General features: G+C 38.2%; 1 pseudogene; it reads right to left on the bottom strand.

Moving 5' to 3' along the window:
• Positions 1-4,842: 4,842 nt before the first annotated feature.
• On the bottom strand, positions 4,843-5,280 carry LOC101622864 (annotated as a pseudogene).
• Between the last annotated feature and the right edge of the window lie 4,199 nt (positions 5,281-9,479).

Below are 9,479 nucleotides of genomic sequence, written 5' to 3'. Positions count from 1 at the left end.
AGTAAGGATATAATAGATGCCAGAATCTTAATTTATAAAAAAGTCTTATCTAAAATATAATAAATTTTCAAATTTCCTCATTTGTCTTAAAAATATCTTCTGAGAAGTATTTTCTACCTTTGATTCAAGGTTCACTCAAGAACCATGAGCCTTTGATATCTTATACTCTAAAGTACCTACTCTCCCTTTTCTTGAAATGCCTTTTATTACAGTGCTACTCTTGGACAGGACAGGCCAAGAGTCTAATAGAACATTCCATGAATATATTCAAGTTACACATTTTTATCAAAAATAGTTTATACCCAAAAATTATGTATTTCACATGACAACACATCAGGAAACTTGTGATATCACTTTGCTTTTCTTTGGTGATACTAAGTTGGATCACTTATTTATGAGGTATCTGTCTCGTGTTCTTTTTCTTTTAAGTGCAAGAGTTTTGTTTGTTTTGTTTTATCAAAAGAGACCTCAGCTCTGTAACTTTCCCTCTCACCTCCTTGGCCAGAATAGATCACATGGTCACCACTAAGTCACAAAAAAAATAGCTTGTGATGGGCCCTCCCTGGTGGTGCAGTAGGTTAAAGCATAGGAAGCTAGCCACAACTGCTTCAGCACAAGTTCGATCCCCAGCCAGGGAGGTGACCTACATGTTTAAATAAGTAAATCTTAATAAAGTATATTTTGACCAGTTTAGACCAATGGGCACTCCATCCCAGGGGATGGCACAACTGGGTCTCCCTGGGCGTGAAGGTTTGTCAACCTATGGGGGACCTGATGAGCCAAATGAGTCATTAGCTGGGAGAAAGTCCTCTGAGTAGACAACCAAAGGTGTTTGCCATGCTCACCTAATAGTACAGCGCTCATTAGAGGGAAAACTGCTCTCTGACACTTATCCAACACAACGTGTTGCCTGCTAAGACATTAAGAACTTACTGCTCATAAAATACTTTATAGGCCTCCTGTGAGAAATCCAATATTTACTTGTCCTATAAGGTGAAAACAGAAATTTTGTTTCTTTTTCTTTTCAGTTTTTCTCAGTCCATGATTGTTCACAGTGTGATAATGATATAGCTACATATATATATTCTGGCACCAAACAATTTTCCCTTACAAAATGTGCCAATAAGTTACGGACAGAATAAGTTCATGGAATGCAAATAGCATAATTTCCACTCTATTATTCTTTTCAAAAGTTCTAGAGATGAAAAAAAATTCAAAAGGAGTTATAATTCTATCAGGACAAGAAACCAAAATTGTGGATGCTTTTATTAAGTGCATCAGGACTATTAATAACAGTTACCCAAACCTCTGGCAACTACAGAATTGGGCTAAGTATTTGCAAAATGTTTTCTTGAGATAATTCTAGCATTTTTGAATCTTGTTCCAGCTGGAAAATAGATAGGAATAACATTAAGTGGCTTCTGAATCTCAGAAAGGTTTTGGTTTATTTCTGAAAATCAAATGCAGGGCCTCAGGGCTCAATCCAGGGCCACTGGTGATGCCCACAAGTGCGATACTTTTCTCCCAGCTCTAGAAATGTATTGCTCTGCACCTTCAGAAAAAGTAGGATATGCTACTCTGCATCCTGTGACTTAAAGGATTTAAAGGCAAAACTTTTACTGGTTTTATAGTTTCTAAATTAAGTTCTACTATTTAAATCATGAAGTCACTGCTCACCCCACTTGTAGCAAGGATCTCTACCCAACCATTCTCACTAGGTCAAAGCTCCTCCCCCACCTTTAAAAAAAAAAAAAAGATTAGATTTAGTTGTACATACAAAACTAGGGTACAGGCCAGTGATGCAGGGGTGGTGAAAATATTCACCAGAGACAGAGTGGGGAGCAGAACAGGCCAACTGATGAAGTACTCTGATGAGGGAAGCAGCAGGCGGGTCAGGAGAGGTCACCTCTGGGGCCGAGGATTGAACTCATGTTGAAGTGGCTTTAGTTTCTTAGTGCTCTGCTCTACCCGCTGCAACACCAGGGAGGGCCCTTTTCCCCCCTTTTAATCTACAAAAGAGTCCCCTAAATTGACTCTGCACAGACCCAATTCATGGTTACCCCCACAACATCAGATAATACTTTAGCAGTGGAACATTTTCCACTGAGAATGGACCAGTAAAAGAGAAGCGAATCTTTACCTGCTTCGCAATTCTGCCAAAGCCAAGTTCCCATTTTCAGAATCGCCACCCTTTCTGTTTTCTACAACCACTGACTACAACCTTCGCTGACATTTCTTTGCTGTAACTTTGACACTAATAGGATGGTGTTGCAATTTATCTAAGTTTGTTTTACCCTGAAACAAAACAATACAAAGCAAAACAAAAACAGGACATGAATAAATGCCACAGAGAATTGTAGGGTTATTTTTGTATGGGCACCAAAGGAGATTTCTACATAGATTTGTCATTTCTCCCATACAATGAATGAGTTTTTAAGATATGGAGGGATTTCTCAAAAAACTATTATCCTAGCTGTGTTGTTCGTTGGCATTTACCCATATTCCCCAAGAGAGGTAGATATGAAAAAACAATATTTGAGCATGTAGCTATAGTTACAGGCCATAGACAGCCGAGGGAGCACACATTTGAAGATGGATGTTATATGCAACTTTGCCCTGATTCTGTCTCCCTGGATAAACTCTGCTCACCACTTAAATCTAAGTGTTCCCTAGTCCTAGATAATTGACAGGCCGTGGGAGAAGGTAAAAATCAAGTAAAAATTGAACACTGAATAGAAAAGTAGCTCCTTTCCTAGAAAAATTCCATTTTATTGTGGAATGATGAAAATGCTCCAATCTTCTGTTTAGTTAAATTTCAACAATATTTATGCTGATCTCTTCACAGGGAGAAAAAGTCTTCCTTTGAATGCCATTGACACAAAAAGACTGAAGTTCAATTTGGTTTTATCCTGAAGGTTTGAAGTAAAGTAATTATTTGTCAGGATTTATAAATAAGATATTCATTAATTATGCTTCACAATATCATTTTTTAAATAAATGCTACTGAATTCATTTAACAGTGATGAGTTTCCAGCAGAGAAATTGAGCAATTAGTACTATTCTGTAAAGTACTTAAGAGTCTAGAAAAAGGATTCAGGAGTCTCCAATGCTTCATGTTAACTTACTCTCAGATTTGGAATTAAATGATCAGCATGAAATTGCAGTAGGAAGGGAATTCTGCAGTGACCCACATAGAACTGTAAGTGTAACCTAGACAAACTGCTTAGAGGATCATTTTTCCTATTTGGAACAAGTATCCAATACATGTCACATTTAGAAGAAGAGGATTCTGAGAAGGCCACTGGTGCCTTCACCATCCTTTCACACAGCTGAACAACTGCCCTGACCTCTTCTCCTGTTCTGAGGCATCCTGAAGACCCCAAGTCAATGCCGTTAGTAAACATTGCCGATACTAATAGCTCCAACTCAGCGTGGATATCAAAGGTTTTTTCTCAAGGCCAGCTTAGCAATCTCACTTTGTGCTTCCTCTTTCCATACCTTACCATCCATTCATGTCAACTCACCATTGGCCCCCAAACCTATTTTTTATGTTACCACATCCTTTTTCCACTTTTTTCAGAATCTGATTAGAGAACTTTGTAATCTCTACCTCCAACACTCCTTCCTTCCTGTCTCTCCTATCTATTGCAAAGATTTCTGTCATTTTGTAATAAAAGAACCTTTACTGCTTGCCCATCACCCTCTGATCAAAATCATTTTTCCTCTAAGAGTCTTTTTAAAGTAATTTTTATTGAGTTAGCATTGCAGTATGTAAATTCCAGGTGTTCAGCATTATAAATCAACATATTTACTAAAAGATTCTACAAGTAGAATCAGCGAACACATGGTTGCTGACTAGATAAAAGGTAAGAAGTTTAAGAAAGGGAAAGTGGGGCCCTCCCTGGTGGTGCAGCTGGCTAAAGCACAGCTTTGAGAAGCTAAAGCCACTTCATGAATTCGATCCCTGCCCTGGAGGTGATCCACATGGCACGGCAGACCTCTCCTGACCCACCTGCTGCTCCCCTCAGCAGTGTACTTCATCAGTCCGCCTGTTCTGTTCCCAAGTCAGTCTTTGGTGAATCCTCTCACTGCTCCTGCACCTCTGGCCTGTACCCCAGTTCTGTACGCATATATAAATAAATCTTTAAAAAAAAAAAAAAAGAAAGGGAAAGTGATTCCAAGATTTCATCATAGTGCTGCAGATGCTCTTCTATTCAGTCAAAAATATTTATTGAGCATATACTGTATGCCCAGAGCTAGGCAAGAAATTTGGGGTGCAATAGCAAGTGAAATAATAGACTTCTGCCCTGAGGGAGATGCCAATGTAAAGGAAGAACTAAACACATAGAAATAATTAGACACTATGATTGATGCTGGCTCATAATTACAGAAGGACCCCAATGGAGGGGCAGTCAAGTCACTGTTAGATGGGATACCATGTGTAAGTGCTAGCCTTATGCACAATAGCAGAGAAGCTCACCTCCTCTAGAACATTCCTCTCCCACTCCTTGGGTGCCTTCATCTCAGCCTCAATTGAAATAATACGTAAATTACACTGCGTTTTGTCATTCCTCAAATTTACCCCAAAAAATTGTTTCAATTGGATCTCACATCAGATGATGTGACTTGTAGTGCTGGCTTGATGCAGTGCAGAAAGCTTGGATAGGATTCCCTGAACATAAGTAGGTCTGTTTCTCCTATTAACTTTCTAGGCTAACTGTCCAGTCATAGTCTCAATTTCTTCTTTGGTTAGAGCACAAACACGTACTACTGTGGAAAATGAAGACTGCTTAAATTTAATTGGGGAGGGGGAGGAGTGGGCCTGTGGTTTTTCTTTTTGATTCATTGCTGTAACTGTCCTTGCAGCTGCAAGAGTTTCATATCTTCTTTCCACATAACTAGGTATGGAAGCTCATGTAGGGTAACTTGATGCTATATGAACTCTGTCATTTTACTAGAACTGATGTGGACCGTGGGCCCGCCACTCCATTAAAACTACTCCTCCATGTTAATTTTTGTTACAAATCTTAAAAAGGAGGGTGCTTCTAGATATTTGGGTCCACATTCCATTTTAAGGCAGTATATTCAGTTTCCATAAATTGTTCTTCAAGGCCTAATTACCACCTCTGCCCATCTTGTAAGTGCCATCTCATCATCATCATCTTCTAGACCCCAGGCAATTGTGCCACCTCCTACTCCTTTTGGGCCTTTTTTCAGTTCTTCTAATAGTCGGAAATTGTAAGGGACTATATTCCCATAATGGCTGCCATCTTGCAGCATTGTCACTGTTTCCATTTTCTCATCATAAAATGGTGGGTCTTTTAATTTGCTTTTGTTATATAGATAAAAAAAAAATAAAGTCAACCTCAGAACATAAAATATTAAATATATGTTTCCATCTAGACTCCCACAGAAGCAAGTAGCACATTCACGTTAGATTAGAGGTGAGCTTATTTACAATAGGACTGATTATAAAGGTCAGGCAGGATCAGGGAAATGTTTCATGACTCCAGGGGTGAACTATTAGAGGAGCTGCTGTCACATCTGAACCCTAAGTGGCAAAGGACAGAAAAAGAAATGGGAAAAAGAAAGTCCTGTAAGTTTCAGAAGACAGTCTGCAGGCAATATAGTAGAGGAAGTCCAGGAAGCAAATACCTCAGTCATGTCTCCCTTTCTACTACTCAGCTTTCAGAGACCATTGGCCAGAGCCAATCAGAGGCAGAGCAGGGGAGATACCACTTGGTATAGTCTATCAAGGTCAGCCTCTAGGGTCAGTGAGTTGGGTGGAGCAATTCAATCAACACCTATGCCTATCTATGCTTGTGAGTACTCATGACACTTAAAGTCCTGTGTACCCACCAATTTGGTGCTGGAGCATCCCACAAATTCTTGAGTGTCACATGTGTGCATATAGGACACTGAAAAGGGTCAATTTCTAAGTAGGTAAATAAGTTATTTCAAGTAGCTTAATCAAGTTGTTTTCCTTATTATAGGACAAGAGGTGAACATCTTGGGAATAAAATTAGACAAACCCATCAAAAAAAAAAAAAGCGATGTGATCCTCTTTCCAAGCAACTTGTAAATTCAGGACTATGTATGGGAGCCATGGCAATTTTGCAATTTTACTAGGACTCATCACTTAGTAGAGTTCAAAGGGACACTGTGACCTCTCTTTGCTTCTGATAGGACCCAGAGCAGCCTGGAAAAGAGACTTTGGCCACGACATTATGTTTCCTATGCTTTGTTTAACAAAATTATACTTACTCCACTAGGGAGAGTTCTTACTTCACACTGGAAATCGTCATGTTTTCTTCATCTCACTATCCTCAGTATCAGCATACTGAGTGCTTGGTAATTGCTCATAAACACCAGTGGCTACCATCTTATTTTTGGACAGAAAAGAACAATTAAGTGCAGTTGAAACATATATTATAAAGTCTCTATGCATTTCTTTAAAACAGATACTTCCTGTAGAATGAGGAGATTAAACTTCCATTGAAGAACAAACTCAACAACAGCTCAACCCAGTTTTTAACATTCTGTGCAACTGCAGTTTTCCTCTGGCACACTGAGTGGGTCCCAGGGAAAGAGAACCCCGCAAATCACAGTCTGTCACTCCTCTCGGTCTCCCACCTACTGCTTTGCACTTTGTGCACTTGTTATTCAAAGTAACTGAGATTTTTTTAAAATGACTAACTTGTGAAGATAGTGCCACATTGAAGACCTAGACTTCTCTCTTTTAAGAATCTCCCACTGCTTCTCTCATATACCTGCTGTTCCTATATGTGTGACTCAGAAATCCAAATCTTAGCAACTAGATCACAAATCTTCAACCTCTGAGTGAGTTTGTTTCATTTCAGTATACATTTCCCATGCAACACCTGTTCCCTGCATAAGACAGGAAGCATATTGGGCACACCTACAGATTCTTGGGGAGCAAATCACAGCTGTTTGTAACTTAACTGTAACTGTAGTTCCAAGTGTAAAATAGAACCAAAATTGTCAGTTTTTGAGATAAAATAAGGGACATGCAGATGATCCTTTCTTGGTAAGGCCTCTAAAGTGTAAAATAAAGAACAGAGTTACTCAATAATTTCCAAATGTGTTGACTGTTCTATTATTTTCTGAATATAAGTAATGTTTTTTAGGTTTCTTCCGTAGAATGAAACCGTCTGTCACCACAGACAACTCTCTACCATATCTCTTCTTCTACCTTTACATCAATGTTATAGAGAGATAATGATTAGTTTCTGAGCTTATAAATGAACTCATTTAGTTTGACCTTCTACCTAATGAAAGTAAGTTTTGGGTTATGTGAAAGAAAAATGACCCAAATATGTGATCATCTTAAACTCACTGTGATTGACTAATTGTGATTATAGATAGTACTAATTGTTTTCTGGTGGTTTCTATGTTTACTATTATTGCTTTCAGGTTCAAGTAACAGGTGTTCCAACTCAAACTGTCTTAAAGAATAAAATGAATCATTTTATTTCATCACAAGGAATCCAAGTAAGGGATTCTCCAGGATTGCTTGACTCAGAAATTCAGTCCCATTATCAAAGAACCAGGTTGTTTCCTTGTTTTTACTCTTTCATCTTAATTTCCAGAAAAAAAAAAAGCATAGTGTTGTCAGTCAGCATTGTCTGAGAAACAGAACCAGAAACAGAACTCAACCAAAGAGGTGTTGAGTCATTGAGTGATGTTATGTGGGAGATGGCAAGTCTGAAATCTAAAGGACAGAAGACTGGAGATTCCTGATGCTGCAAGCTTGTGACAGAATTACCTCTTGATCAAAAATTAGTTTTTCTCTTCAGACATTTTAACTGATCAGAAGCCCACCTAGATTATGACTTATCAGCTCCTTTTCCTAAAGTCAACTGATTGTAGGTGGTAAGCACACCTACACAATAACTCTACAACAAATATTTCAGGCTATAATTTAGCCAAGTTGACATGAAAAACTATCACTGTCCTGTTTTGTACAACTGCTTGTAAGAGTGAATGAACATTTATTTCCTAGTGGCCTTCTATATACTTTCAATTTCCATTGGTGAGTGCCAGGGTTTATACTCTTTATAAATCAATCCTTTGCAAAATAAATGAGATCAGGTCAATTTCATTCTTGGTTGAACTATGTAGGACAAGAGTAGACATTACAACTAAATTTGGACTTTTCCACTTGGAAGCAGGAGAAAGTTGTTGGAAAAGCAGAGTATCTTAGATGTTGTAGAATTTCAATAAATATTTGAATGAGTGAATAAATCAATTAATGAATGCATGTGTGGTAAGGATAATGAATGCTAGTGATTTTCTCCAAACATAACTCAGTCATATCATGGCTTCAACAGGCTATAGTGTATGTGCTGGATGCATGACGTGTGACACCTGTTGGCATAATAACACATGCCAATCTTTGCCCACACTGCTAGGGATTTTCACACATCTACAGTAAGTGAATTCAAACTGTGCACAAAGGGTCAAACGGGAAAAAAGAGGTGAGAAATATCATTCTATTATCTATTTAATTTAGTACATTGTCAAGTTTGCATGTTGATCTACTTACATCCCTGATTGATTCTAGAACATATGCCAAGATAATGTTTTTGATAAATAAGATTACAGTTTAGAGAAATCTCCTAAGAGAGCACAATCACCTGGGGACTCTGCTGTTGTCCAGAGAGTGTGTGCAGAGAGAAAGTGGTATTTTTCCTATTGCACTTCATACAGAGTAGTTTATGTTTAACTATCTTTGTCAGGACTTGTTCTGGCCAAGAGTCTGAGTTCATATGCCATGTGATACAGGAATAAAATGGATATGTTCAGAATAAATGGAATATTGATTTATCTCAGGTTGTGCTTAAAAGGACACCACATCTGGTGCCTACTATTTTCTGACCATTTTAACAGGTACATCATGAGGTTCTTTTTGTATCCGTTATCCTGGAAAAATACTCAGCTGGTCAATAAGAAATTATTTTCCAGTTACTGGACTAAAATGCAGCTTGAGTTGATGAATTAAAATGTTATCAGAAATTTATGAGATACTTCTACAGATAAGAGGAAGTCAGTGACTAATTCCTCCTTGATAAGTGCTTTGAAAATTACTGTGCCATCATCTTGCTTCTTCCTGTGTGCATCCTGGCCAACTTTTTGTCATGTTCCAGTTTTGTATCCCTGATGCAGTCCTTTACTCTTTCTAGTTTTTATTGGTTTTTGCTTGCAAAATAGGAAAATTTGAGTGAGTGAAATTTGAATGAGGAAATAAATCAGTGAATGCATGGGTGCTGAAGATAATGAATGCTAGCGATTTTCTCCCAGCATATAACTCAGTCATCTCATAGCTTCAACAGGCCATAATGTATGTACTGGATGCATGACATGTGACACCTGTTGATATAATGTCACATGCCATTCTTTGGTAATCCCTAGCAGTTCCTAGATACCTTTGCAATGTCAGCTTTTCCCACTAAAATGTG

The sequence above is a fragment of the Condylura cristata genome, unplaced genomic scaffold (assembly GCF_000260355.1).
Source record: "Condylura cristata isolate star-nosed mole 26May11 unplaced genomic scaffold, ConCri1.0 scaffold00002, whole genome shotgun sequence".
NCBI classification, from domain to species: domain Eukaryota; kingdom Metazoa; phylum Chordata; class Mammalia; order Eulipotyphla; family Talpidae; genus Condylura; species Condylura cristata.
Note: the sequence above shows the minus strand (reverse complement) of the source record. Positions and strands in the feature narration are given on the sequence as shown.